The sequence below is a fragment of the Bombyx mandarina genome, chromosome 12 (genome assembly GCF_030267445.1).
Source record: "Bombyx mandarina strain Sakado chromosome 12, ASM3026744v2".
NCBI classification, from domain to species: Eukaryota; Metazoa; Arthropoda; class Insecta; order Lepidoptera; family Bombycidae; genus Bombyx; species Bombyx mandarina.
Genome location: NC_143219.1, coordinates 7,491,312 through 7,506,461, shown reverse-complemented (window position 1 = coordinate 7,506,461; position 15,150 = coordinate 7,491,312). Strand labels below are relative to the sequence as shown.

The window sequence follows — 15,150 nt, the reverse complement described above, 5'->3', positions numbered from 1 at the left end:
AATTATATAGGTACATATAATAATAATTTGAAACAGGTATGTTAATTTTTGCCTATTACGTTTAAGCCGTTTTATTTCTTTAAACTTTTTCGATATTCGAACCTGGAATAATGGCATATCTGTTTCGGTACCTTACGTTGTTGGTGCAAAATTTATCGATTACATCTAGCCAGTCGTAATAGCAGTTCAACAGCTTAAAGAGATATGTGCTACAATTTTAACATAAAAATCGGATTCCACAAAACTGTTACGTATTTCGAGCATTGTAGTAGACACTTTTCTCTCTTGAAGGACGAAAGATAGCTGCAAGAGCTTTGCATGCCACATTCGTTATTTTATTTGTAGTGCTTTCCATGCTTACGCACTCCTACAAATACTGAATAGTTTTTAAGTAGTCACCATTTTACACGTTTATAACTATAAAACAAAAAGCACATGACAGAACTCTTCTCATTGCCGTCAAAATTTTCTGAACAGCATAAACAATTCAAAAATGTCGTGAACATAGCTATTTTACTTATCGTGGTAATGACAATTGATGTATTCGTATTAAGCGATGCGGTTATGCCACTGAAGTGTGAAACCTATACGCCAGAGTTCAAATCTCGAAGATGAAAAATAAATGTTCTTCTCAGTCGGACACTCTTGTCAGAGTGGTCGTGGTTGCGCTGACGCTGTATGTGTAGTAGGACCTGTTAGGTCACCCACAATGGCGGATCCAGGGGGGGGGGGGTCATGGACCACCCCCTGAGCTGGTTCCAGGACTTAGGTGGACCACTAATTGAATATAATGATTTTATTTATATATTTTGTCACCATACAGATTTTATGTAACTACATACCTTCAATATTTAATTAATTTAATATAATAATATAATAACTTTGTATAATGGCAAACCTTTGGGAACGAACGCATCTAAATTTGACTATGTGACCCCCTCCTGGCGCCAAAGCTGGATCCGCCCTTGGTCACCCATGCTCCCGACGACCGCCCTCCAGGCAATGCGCTTCCAGGTCTGGGGGTTCGAAGCGTTTCGAGTACATTCGAAAAATAAATATATATATAAAAGGTTATTACATATATGTAAAGATAATCATGTAAATAAAGGTATATAATATATTCAACGAACGACTTCCACGGTGAAAGATAAAAAAATTGTGCATCATATGGGATTTACGATATTACGAGTTATTTGCCTAATTACTCGTGTACAGAACGTTACAGGAGAAACTTGAAAGGTTTCCATTAACTTCAATGATTCTACAATACAAAATATTTTTATCATACCTACATGGTGAAAGCGTTCCTAAATCGTAAAAGGCAATAAAGTATATTCTGACATAAATCAAAAATACTAACAGTGACTAATGTGTTGGAAACGGTGACTATTGATGTAGTCACTTCTGCATTGAGCGGTGGGCACATAAAGTCTGCGCCCCGATGCGATTTTTCGAGCATCTAGATCATATGTATCTTAGTTTCAGATTCTAATAGAAATCTCCACCTTGGAGAGTTACCTGGGGTCGAGTAATTGCGTTTCCTTACATCTTAAAGCTAATCAATGTCTTGAGCGATCCAAGGAGTGCTTGTGAAGGAGGTGATGATAGAAAGAGTTTAGCGTGCCAATTCAATGTGCTAGCTTTTATTCTATTGCGATGCGGGTACAAACAAATTCAGGTTAGATATTCAAAACTTGTGTCTGAAACAAAGAGCTCTATAGGGCAGGTTTCCGAATACGATGAATCGACTTTTAAAACGGAATTCACGAGTTTTTGATATTTATAGGTAGGTATAGGTTACGTAGGTAGGTATATGATACGGCGAAAGAGTTTACTAGACTCTGATAACATCAACATTTTGTTTTTGTGTCCAAATAAAATTAATTATTATAGTGCCTTGTGCCTGCCACTTAATTTACCTACTTTGATTTCTTGACTTCGTATTTATCCTGTGCTCGATAAACATGCATATGCATGTAACGCGTAGTGACCTCTAATTTGTCTCATGCGTCCTATTAAAGCGTAGGTCGTATAAAGATTAAGGTTAAAACATGCCTTAAATTTTTAGTTGACACACACTAATTTGGTATTCTAGCACGTGTATTGTGTAGCATTATATAATAAATATAACACTTTTTGACTTGCCTACATTCGTTCACTGATGGTTATATCCAACTCCAATTGCAGCTATCGAGCTCGGTGTTCTACTCTGCAGTAATCTTATCTGAGAATCATCAATAGTCCATGAAAATCCACTGCCAGACATATGACTATAAAGATCTCTCTTAACTATTACTATTCTAAAGTTATACCTAAGTACCGTATTTGCATCCAGCGGATCCAATCGAACCTCAATAGGATGTCGGTTCATCTTGTGGGAGGCCTACCCACGCTACGTCTTCATGGATGCAGATAGCGCATGTCCTCTCTTTGTGGCGAGGCTTGGGGGAGGCCTATGTCCAGCAGTGGATGTCTGTTGATTGATAGAATAGAATATAAAAGAACCGTGTGTAAGTGATGGTACCGAAATAATTATTAATTACACACTGCTCTCTTCTGTCAACGCAATGGCATAAGTATGGATCGGCCGTCTGGTGTAGTGGTAAGTGACATGGTTACTACACAAGGGGGTCGCGGGTTCGAATCCTGCCAAGGGAAGATATTTGTATGATAAATATAAATGTCTTTTCCAGGGTTATGGATGTATATTAAATATATGTACGTGTATAATAAATATTTATTTATTATTAATTATAACAAAGGGTATCTGTTCAGTTGTCATAAGTACGTATAAACTAGTTTCAATTCAACCCGAAAGCAGTTGGCCTTTGTGTTATTCGTGTTCCATTGCGTGCTGGCAGAACGCAACAGCGATAGAAGTAAAATAAATTTTTAAATTATGATCTTTTGGTGTGTTCGAGTCAGGATTTGAGCAGCTAGTAGCTCTACCACATGTTTTTATTTTTGTCTTCAGCATGTGGGTACAATTCATAAACAAATTTAGTCAGTAATAATTTTTATTAGTGTTGATGAGTGTTCGAGTTCATAGTGAATTCTGGAAATCAGTTATAAGAGCTCCCAGAAAACGATGGTGCCGTCCAAATTCAGCAGTGAGATTAGAGACCTAATTGTAATGGAATTATCACTAATTCAGTCTTCAAATCGAAAGTAATGCTCAGTAGCAGAAAGAGGTCATAGTGTGACATCGACTCGAGCGGTTCTACAAGACGACTATGGCCAATATTCGAAATATCAATTAGAGCGAGAACTTATGGGGTAAACAACACGGTCAAGTGATGGGAAATTAGGAGCTAGTAGGTAGAGACCTCGGTGGCCTACCTTCTTACCTATACTGACAGTTACGTTTATAATGTATGTATGGATGCCGTAACAAATATGAAATTTTATTGCCTCTATGACAAACATGCGAACTGTTGGAAAGTGATCAACTCCGGCTCTTTCAAGAAATGAATTTTATTATAATATATTTGATAGGAGTCTTAAAAACGGTTACTTGAGCTATGTACTAATCGAGATAAATAATTATGTCCCTATGAGTAAGCAGATGTTTTTGTTGAAACTATATTTGCGGACTTGCTTTATAACATATCTAAATCATACATGCATCAGTCATACAGAGCATACGGGCCAATGATTTTGTGTAGGTTTAAGATAAAATCTTGGAAGGTTGCGCGTACGATGCGGATGCTACGCGGTGCTGCGCTGTGACGCAACCCATGACCGCAGACTTGATAGCGCCGCGCGCCATCCGCCAGCGCCTGCCACACGACGACCTGCCTCATAATTGTTACACAGACGAGTCCAATAATTAAGCGATAAATATACCAGCCAACAGTATGGTAGTGAGAGGAGGGCGGCAGTCGAGCGGCGACCGTGTCGCGCACCACACACCCGTGTCGAGTGATGAACCCGGAGTTCGTTCGACATTTTTCATTCGGAAACTGTAGGAATCTCACTGGACTGGTTCCCGCACAACGATGCGTTAGTGCGCCGCTTTGGTGAACCCTTTCGCTTGTAAATGTGCCGATATTTACATATGCGCGCTCGATCTTGCGTTGAACTTTCGATCTGCTGTGCCCGAGGCCCTCAGCTGAGTGGAGTGGGCCACGAGGAGGCCGCCACTGGCGACACCGCAGCGCCGGAGCCGCCGCCCCAGCGCCCTCTCCTGCATAACGTGCGATGAGCGACGTATGTTATTCCTGTATTTAAATCTATTAAGTTCACATTCTTTGTGCTTAATCTTTTTTAAGGTTAACTGGGAAAAGATTAAGCTGCTATAATGTAGACTTCAAACGTGAAGTATGATGTTTTTAACAATTAGTTAAGATCCTTAATACACGTCATGTCACATATGCTTTCCATGTGAATTTAAAACCAAGCAGCGTCCAACAACTAGCAACCAAGAGATAAAGCTGTAAAGGAAATCATACTCTTGTATTATTCAAATATTAACTATTATAAAATATGTAAAGTTTTCTTTTTCATTTATTTCTGAGTAGCATCGAGTGGCGTGCACTAATTATTATTCAAGAAGTAGATCTGACCGCTTAGAAATCAAAATAATTGAATTTCAAATGTAGTATTTCGCGACTCGGACAAAACCAGTAGACGTCGTGTGAATATTTTCTATGAAGATTTAACACTCGAAACGATAATACACAAGTAAATGAAGACAAGTATGTAAATTATTACCTTGTTCCAATTAAATCACGAGCAGTTGATAAACCGGTGACGTTTTCTTTAAAGTCGTTATCGGACCGAGATGACGTGATTTAAAATAACAAATAAATTTCTATACGTTCATTACATACGTTAATTAATTACTTAGTAAACTTTACGCAGCCAACAGAAGAATGGGTAAACACAAAGCAGGAAAACAAATGTTTTGTACGTAATTTGCTTTTGTTCGAGTTCGATGTTGATACGCATGTATAGAGTACTAAGCTAACTACAGTACCTACAATAAATTTAATGTTTTGTTACAACTAAATCATATAAACGATACTACAGGCACAATTTTAGTACCACATCCATAGAGACCCGATATAAAATAAGTAAAATTAGTTATCTATTACTGTAGGAAAGTCAGTAAATTTCTTGAAGTCAATTTAATTGGTAACGTCAAACTCTTATTTTAAAATATTTCAAATAAGATACGCAAGATTCATTTTGTCATGCCATGACCAAATTTCCCTAATAATATTACCGTTCAGAGGTTATTTACATCGCAAAGTCAACAACCTTACGTAGAGCGAGAAAGTACAAGTATATGATTTAATGAATATATTAAAATAACTTTGTTGACAGTGAAGTATTGGATTTTTGGGGAAACAACAAAAGAAAATCTTCCACCGAGCGAGTGTTGTTGCTCACTGGATCTACTTCTGGTCCGAATTTTGTTTTCGAAACCTGTATTCTATTTTTTTATTTATTGCATACATGGGTGGACGAGCTCACAGCCTACTTGGTGTTAAGTGGATACTGGAGCCCATAGACATCTACAACGTAAATGCGCCACCCACCTTGAGATATAAGTTCTAAGGTCTCAAGAATAGTTACAACGGCTGCCCCACCCTTCAAACCGAAACGCATTACTACTTCACGGCAGAAATAGGCAGGGTGGCGGTACCCACCCGCGCGAATTCACAAGAGGTCCTAATACCAGTAAAAATATTAAAGTTTATTTTGAAAATGTTCTTAGCGCGATGCAAATTTTTGCCATATTGCTTCTATTCTATGATAGCCACCGCTATAGCATATTAATATTTTTACAAAAAATATAAATATTTATTAGGATCAAACTTTGAATACCTACTCTATTTATTTCCCATTTACATATATCTAGGAAAGTAGAAAATTCTGTGGCAGTAGTGGTAAGAGTTAACGGAAGAACCATTGGCTCTTACCACTTCAAAAATATTATTACCTAATACTTATTTATTTATTAACTAGACGATGACCGAGCTTTGCTCGTTTTTTTTTTGATAACGCCATCTTGTTGTGTCTTTAAAGCGGTTTCCCTCAATTAAGTTTCCCTCAATTAAGAAAAATAGTATTATTATTCGCCAATAGATGTCGGGAAGAGTTGATTATTGAAAACACGAATAAAATAACATTTTCTGAAAATAAATCGTAGCTAGATCGATTTATCGCCCCTGAAATACCCTGTATACTAAATTTTATGAAAATCGTTGGAGCTGTTTCCGAGATTCTGATTATACCTAGTCAGGTCATAAATTCTGTCACATGTTTAATGTAAAATAATTGAAACAAGTTTATTCATTATGTAACCATTCATATACCAAAATGAACTTAACAAAACATAGATTCTTATGACACTAAAGTTTATTCAAAATTACCTCCGTGATTTTGAATACAGGCTTTCAATCTGCGCGGCCAGTCGTCTATCGCAGCACGAACGAGGTCCATGTCAATATAGGCGGCTGCCTTAATCAAGGATGTCTTGAGTGACTCCAAATTGGGATGAGGCTTTGAGCACGCCTTTTCCTCCAAGTGTTGCCATATCTTGTAATCTAACGGATTCAAATCTGGACTGGAGGAGGGCCAGTCTTCGTGCCGGATGAAGTCGATTTCACGCGCCGCCAGCCAGTCTTGTGTGCTCTTCGCTCTATGAGCTGGCGCCGAATCTTGTTGGAATACCCAGTGCCTGTTATTGAACATGGTATGAGAAACAGGTTCCACAAGGTTCGTCAGGACTGTATTTTGATACACAACTGCATTCGTTTTTACACCTTTCTCACAAAAATGTACCTCTGTTAAGCCCCAATAAGAAACTCCCAACCATACCATGAGCGAGGATGGAAAATGACCTCGTTGGACACGCGAAATACGGTTGCTCGCTTCTTCACTACTGTGTGCGTACACCTTTTCATTTTGTTTGTTGTAGCTCTCTTCTACGGTAAAAATTTTTTCATCCGAAAAGAGAATTTCCCGATTTTTTTTTCCCGCGTACCGCTTCAACAAAGCGCGGCATCTCTTCAGTCTCAGGTCCATTAGACGAGCATTCAAACGATGTCCTGTTTTTCTTCGATATGCCCGAAGCCCTAAGTCTTCATTTAACACCCTTTTCACCGTGGTTCTGCTTAACCCCATCTGAAGGGCCAACAGTTTCTGCATACGTTTGGGATTTCTTTGAATTCGCGCCTTCACAGCTTTTATCACTGCTGGAGTCCTAACAGACCGAGGGCGACCACTTCTTGACCTGTCATCTACACTAGAGTCTTCATTGTATCGTTTGATGGTACGATAAACGAATCTTTTGGTTATATTCAAATTTTTCAGTATGTTAAAAATTTGAATTGGCGCGTAACCGCAACGATGCAACGCAATAACTGCAACACGGTCTTCTTTAAGCGTCCACTCCATATTTAAAAATGAGTAAAATTCTAAATGTATACATTTTTATTTTCATGAACAATTCGAAATTCGAATTCAATAAACTTTTTTGTGGCCAGCATTCTAAAAGAAAAGTTTTTACTGTGTGACAATACTTATGACCTGACTAGTTATATATATATTAATATACAAGAATTGCTCGTTTAAAGGTATAAGGTAGTAATAATTTCATTACCTTGAATTCGTATACCGGAACCCACATTGCAAAATTGAAGGTTTCGAGCTACCCTGGATAATGAGGTCTTCATTCAATCTTATGTGGCTAAGATATGGTATAAATGGCTAATTTATAATCGCTGTCCAACGTTTCAAATTCGGAAAACGGCATTGCTTCTTTTGGCAAAAATAGTCAGGATGGGAGGATGTATTATTGCTGGGAGCTTACAAGTTGATCTACCATTAATAATTATTCAAATTTATAAATCTCATTCTGAAAGTGGTTTGTGGTTTTCGTTGCTTTTTTTTATAAATCCGCACCATCTTCACCATTTGATATCAGGCATAATAGCATTTCTGGAAATGACTATCGTAGCCGTCTTCTGTATTCGACCATGGATAAGTAAGGTACAAAAAAGCTTACAGCCTTCGTGCGCACGGGATTCGTGTGGTTTTTTTTACATACAAGTTGGTATCCGTTATGAGCTACGTCAGAAGATGAGCAGTTTTAATGGCAGCACTGTAAAAAACTAGCATCCTAACTGAACGTTAGATATATGTATAAGTATCTCTGGTACGCTGTCATAGCATCATGCGCCTTATTTTGAATTTACATTGTCATATTAAATTAAGCTTATACGAGAGTATAGACTGCCTCAGAATGAGTAGGTATGCCAAAAAAAATGCGATACTGTATAGTAAAAAACTGCCAATTTATGTAAAGACATCTCTCAATGAACGTCTTTTAAAAAAACATTTTTAAAGTATTGCTTTCATTATTGATAGTCGTGTTAAGTACGTCAACCAGTTCTTTTGACTTATAAACACAAAAAAAGCATTTATTTAATAAACAGGGTTGTTTTTTCTCACGATCAAAATAAACATTCTACATAAATTCCACTAATGTTACATTAATACAGTTCCAATAAAATACAGTCCACCAAGGAAAAACCAGAAAAGCACTAGGTTATCTAATAATTGGATTATCAATTGTATACTCAGTTAAAATAACAATTCAAGTATGTGCAATTTTTTCAATTTACGAGCATAAAAAAACCTAAATAAACACTTGCTTACTATGTATAAACGACAAATATATTTAAACAATATTTCATCTCTATGCTGTTATTTATCGCTATGAGCATAATCATGTATGTATAAATAACGACTCCCTCGCTCATTCGGATTGGTGTTCGCTGAAGCGTGAGCATCAGAAGGCCGACGGTTTCCATGGTCTGATTGACACAGTGGTGCCTCCTTTTACACAGATCGACTGTACCTACTTAATCTAATACACTATATTTATTTATCGATAATAATATAATTAACTAATAATAATTAGTTAAAATACATACACAAAATACATACACAAAATAAAAACAAAAATTGTAATCCAATTTTTTGACAGTTCTCAAACTACTGGGTATGGAGGGTAGAGGTAAGAAGAACCGTCTCTTATGGGAGAAGCTTGAAAAAGTGTCCCACTTTCAGCAATAAATAACAGTACAAAAATCCTTCAGAATGACGCTAGCATAGGCACAGGATATGATATGAATTGAGCAGTTGCTGTCTGATTTAAGTATGCTGAGTTATGAAATTTAATATATTTAATGACTAGAGTACTTAGTGACAGTGTAATATACAAGACCTCACATGTTTACGTATTCCAAAGTAATTTCGTCAATATAACCTAAAATTATTGCTGTGGTAAAGCGTGGAGACATCGATTGCATTTTCTTACCAGCTTTAAATAACACACTTTTTGTGATTTTGTAGTGCTTACAGTTCGTTCGTCCTTTTTTATTTCTCTCTCTCATTTTAATAACTTTCAGCGGCTTTTTTTTTAAATTTACACGGTTGGTACTGTAGCGCCACTCTTATTTAGCAGATTTTAACGGACACTTTTTCACACACACAGAGCGGTTCTCCTTACCTCTACCCTCCATACTACTAGGTAAGGCGCGTTACCGATGGTTGAATTGAGAGGGGTCTGTTTACAGAGTTAATGATGTTAATGTAAAACAGAAATCATCTCTAAGGAAAAAAGCAAAGGAGTGCTGAAAAATAAGTACATTTAAATAATAAAATAGGATAGCATACGTGTAAATAACAATGTGACAAACCGAGCGAATTTAAGCTGACATTTACTATGGCTGGTTATGGCACACTTTACTGGTAGGACGTCTAGAGATTCCGCACGGGTAGGTACCACCCTGCTAATTTCTGCTTTCGGTTTGAAGGGTAGTGCAGCCGTTATACTCTGAAAACGGAGACCTTAGAACTCATGTCTCAAGGTGACTGGCGGCATTTACGTTTTAGATGTCTATGGGCTCCGGTAACCACTTAACACCAGGTGGGCCGGGAGCTAGTCCACCAATCTAAGCAATAAAAAAAAAATGTCTATGGCCTTCGCTAACCACATAACACCAGGTGGATAACTTCTCCTAGTTGCTGTAGGGAAACATAGCAATAGAAATGTATATTTAGATTTTGCTATTTTATAATTAGAGCTACTGCAAATCTAAAGACCTTTCTTTCATCTAGAATTACACTCATATTACTATCTGAATAGAAGCCTTTATACATTTTTCCTTGTCTCGATTCTTCTGTCATTCTCTTTTTCAGTATTACAATTAGGTTGAAATCGTTCTACAGATATAGCAGTGGTCTTTTTTTTTCTAACTACGTATTTCAGGAGACCTATTGCGATTAAATTAGAATTTACTATGTATATTTTTTACCAGACTAAGTACTTACCTCGTGATTGTTCGTAAAACAAATAACTATTAATTATCAACTAGTACCTAACGCTCGATGCAAACATGTGCAAAGTTCGCGCAGTTGCTATTACTGATTAATTTTAAATAACGAATAACAAAATGCTGTTTTTATATCACTCTGCATTATAAACGTGCACGTGTTGATAATATTTATTTACTACTACCGATCACGGTATGAACTGCGTCATTTATAAACTCACTCGTATGGATCCGAGCCATAAATTCATTGTTGAAGGCATCGGCATCTATATCAGAAACTTGGACGGTACCGTCAGTGATAAATGTAAAGTTCTAAGGCAGGTTTGAGATTTTATGTGTAGTACGGGCTTTCTTATGTGTGCGTAATACTCGTTGACCAACAACCGGTCCAAGAGACTTCGGCGACCGTTCGATTCAAACCGCATAAATTGTTTAAATGATAAAAGTTTTTTTTTAACTTATTTTACACAATTATATATATACATATTCGTGTCTCCTTTGGTATTAATATCCTAAACAAAAATATAAATTCATACGAAACGTTTTCAATGGTTAGCGAAGATTTAATAAGAGAGCTTACTACATTTTTCACAAACGAATTTTCGAAACATTCTTATGCCCGTATGTGGGGATGATGGGAAATGGTAAAAAAATAAATTGTCAAGAACGGATGATCACGATCTCCTCATAGATGCGAGTGACATACAAAAGTTTATCTATTTATATTTAAATCTTTTGAGGATACCAAAGAAAAGCGCGGTTATTGAATTTTACCTGAAACCTAACCAAACGCAAAGAAAGACACATCTGAAAACCTTAGATTTTAATGAAGACATGATCTATTTAGGATGAAAATGCAGCAATACTAAGAAAATTAGTAAATGTAAACAAATATAGCTTCTTACCGGCGCGAATAAATCTGATATGATAACAATGAATATCTTTTTTGAAATCTTGAAAATCCATATTTCATAGTGACGGACAATTTTAAGCTAGTGTTCTTAGTTTTATTAGTGTCTGTAATCTGCAACAAACAATTACGCTTGCATAAGTGACCTGTCAATAACAAGTTTAAACGTAACTGCTTCTGTCCGAACAGAAAAACATGTTACTTAATTTATAAATTTAAATTGGTAATTAAATATAAATGTGGAAGAAATCTGAAATAAATACTATGTTGGTTTCAAAGATACACAAGAAATTATAAAAAGGTACAAATAAATAATTATAAAAGGTGCCAAATAGGTCAATACATGTAAATATCGCAACGTTGCATCTTAGCTTAGACATATTATAGCACCAAGGTGTATATTGAATCAGGCAATTAGAATTGTAAAGATTTGTACTAGACTAACCGGCCGCTTCAATGAGTTCGTGGTGCGGTCCATGGTATTATAAGGGGCCTCCGTATGGCCCTGACCCGCGAATGCATTGCAATACTGCGGTATTCGCAGCGGGTATTCGCGGTCAGGGTGGTATGATAATACAGCACCGTTTGCTTCGAGGTAGCGTGTGTTCAGACCTGTGTGCTTAGTGCGAGTTTTTTAACGTTTTCGCTAGCGTGGAACTTTATCCAATTTTGAATGCAGTTGGAACAGCGCCCCCAGCGGCAAACGTAGGTAAGCGATTCCATTCGATACAAAATGAGCTAACTTTTACGCTATCGAGAACGTTAAAAAACTCGAACTAAGCACATTTTTTCCCTACCTAAGCTGGTAGCCTTAAGAGGCTATTCCAGCGTAACCTTAACTAGTAGGTGAGCTCACGGGGCTCAAACCTGACGACGTTGCTAACACGAACCCTAGCAAGAGTCGTGCTTCGCAGAATCTACCACCGGATCGGAAACGCGACTCACTGAGAAGATCCGGCGAGAAACTCAGTGGGCTGTGTCTAAGGGTTAATTTACTCGTCGAGCCCTTCGTCGCAAGCGACGGGTTCGACGAGAACGGTGACTGGTGCTTGAGGTACCTAAAAGCACCGTTAGTGTATCGGGAGGATCCGAGATGACGTGTTTTGGGCGACGTCGACTGCTTTCCATTCTTTCCGCAGGATCGGGAATGACTAAGCACACTGGATGTAATTCTGTTATCTGGTGATGGTGGCGCTCGCTGCGATATACCAGTGACGGAGCAATTTTCGTGACTGAAGCGTGTCACATTCCGAAACTAAAAACTTGAAAAAACTTGAAAAAAGGTGTTTGCTATTTATATATTTGCACAAAATAAATAAGTTAATATAAGTAATTAACTTATAAAATGTTAATTAATTTGGAATTTAAAAAAAACTGTTTAAAAGTCTGATAACACGATTAGGTTATTAGTCTGATCTAAAAATACGCACCGTAATAATCTTTCGCACCTACTTATTATTGGTGGGTTTTTAACTTATTTTATTTTATTGAAGTTGAAGTCTCAATTATCTGGCCGTTTCAGCCTTCAAACAAGAATGCATAACAACTTAGACCCGTAACGCCCTACTACTATATTATAATTATGAATATTGATAAATTATACGCATTTGATTTTTATTAGAATATGGGTTAAGCACCTTCAAGGAATTTCGTTAGGAACACTGCCACCACTACTGCTTTGAACACCGGTATACTTGATACGTCATTTCCTCGACGGGCATGGCTTACATTACATAAAATCATGACGGCTTAAAGGCGCTTGTAAAACATTTTTTATAGCCCTTGTAGGCAAACGAATATACGGCCCACCTGATGGTGAGATGGGTTACCTTCGCCCATGAAATTCAGCAATGCCAGGAGCAGAGCCAAGCCGCTGTTCTACCGAAAAAATATACTTAAAAATAAATACCTTTTTGAATTTATTACGATTGGGATCCACAGTTTCAGCATTGAGAAGAATTGGATCAGAATTGGCGAGATACTCAAAGCTTGCTCTTTGCCAATTGCAATACAAAAAAATACAAATTATTTAAATTAATACATGTTATTTAAGAAATGTCATGTAAAATTTTAAATGTCATATACAAACAGGCTAAAATCTAAGAATAGCATGATTAATATCCAAAATGTTTAAATTAAAATTTAATTGTGTATGTACCAAATTAGTTTATTGAAATAGCTGTTATATTTAATTTTAATCCTATCTGTTCACAATCTATTTTGATAGGAAATTAATTTCAACCGACTTTTTTCTGATAATAAGATCAACAAATTCAATTAATCTTACTATTAACATTTTACTCGTTCTCTATAAAATAATGTAACGTTTTATTTTTGTATGTGTAAATTCTGTTAGCATAACGTGTTTGTCAAGGTTGTGATGAGCGAGACGCATTATCAAACGTACTATATGTCCCAGTGTCAGAAGACGAAGTAGGTAAATGATTTTTATTTTATTTTCCTGCTTATAATGTTATTTAAACTAATTAATAAGTCTACAGCTTCAGCTCAGTAATGCTTGTAACAGCGTATTATAGTAAGAAATAACAACAATTTAAGCATATATTCATAGTTTTAGCAGGTAAGTCGTCGTGGCCTAAAGGATAAGACGTCTGGTGCATTCGTGCTCAGCGAAGCACCGGTGCTCGAATCCCAGGCGGGTACCAATTATTCTAATGAAATACGTACTCAAGAAATGTTCACGATTGACTTCCACGGTGAAAGAATTAAAATCTATATATATAAAAATGAAACCCGTTTTCCGTTGTCACGACATAACATGAAAACGGCTTGACCGATTTGGCTAATTTTGGTCTTGAATTATTTGTGGAAGTCCAGAGAAGGTTTAAAAGGTATAAAAAGATGAAAATTCTCGGAATTAAATAAAAATAACAATTTTGTTTTCCCTTTGACGTGTCCCCCGTCGGACGGATTCCTTTTGTTTGTTTTAAGTTTATTCTATATAAAAGTTTAGGTCTTTTATTTATCGATTGAGGCACTACGAAGTCTGCCGGGTCAGCTAGTTGTGTAATAAAAATCAAACTTGCAAAATTATAATTTCCGTAATTACTGGTGTTAGGACCTCTTGTGAGTCCACGCGGTTAGGTACTACCACCCTGCCTATTTCTGCCGTAAAGCAGTAATGCGTTTCGTTTTGAAGGGTGGGCAGCCGTTGTAACTATAATGAGACCTTAGAACTTATATTTCAAGGTAGGTGACGACATTTACTTTGTAGATGTCTATGGGCTCCGGTAGCCGCTTAACACCAGGTGAGCCGTGAGCTCGTCCACCAACCTAAGCAATAAAAAAAAGAACCTCTATACAATACTATATCCCAGGAATTCCGTGATAGGAACATTTTGTATTAAATGTTAAGCATGGAGTGAAGTTTTTTCAATTTTCAATACGATTTCTCTCAATCATTCAACTTCTCAATTCAATTAATTTTTTCAACTCAATCTTTTCAATACTCTCAAAATTATTTGTTGCCGATTTCAACAATATTAAATTTACACTATTCGTATTGTAGTATAAAATAATCATTTTACAAATGGTGCGCCTAAATCCATTGCTTTAACTTTCGTTTCAAAATAATATCATTCAGTACCAGGTATATGTTTTTTAGCTTATAATGAGTACTCATATACGCGTCTGACTTTTCTTCCATGCCATTAAAATTATTATCGCAAAAACAAGACGTCAAATGGCACTTGTGAAAAACGCGCGACAAATTATGTGGTAAAACAATTAGCCGCATGTCTTCAATTAAAATTAACTGTTCGAAATTATTTCATTCGTCGAGGCAGCTCCTAGAAAATGTTAATTGGACTAATTGGGCAGTGTAAAGTTTATTTCTTAAGGATTTTTTTAGTTCTTCTCATAAGGTAT

The 15,150-nt window shown here is 36.6% G+C and overlaps 1 protein-coding gene across 1 annotated transcript in view; it reads left to right on the top strand.

Annotated features, from left to right (window-relative positions):
• The first annotated feature begins 3,860 nt into the window (after nt 1-3,860).
• The window catches only part of dpp (decapentaplegic morphogen), a 22,640-nt gene continuing 11,350 nt past the window's right edge, over nt 3,861-15,150 (top strand). The window contains exon 1 of the mRNA XM_028181989.2: nt 3,861-4,209. The gene's annotated coding sequence lies outside the window, so the exon portion shown is untranslated. The remainder of the gene's footprint in view (nt 4,210-15,150) is intronic.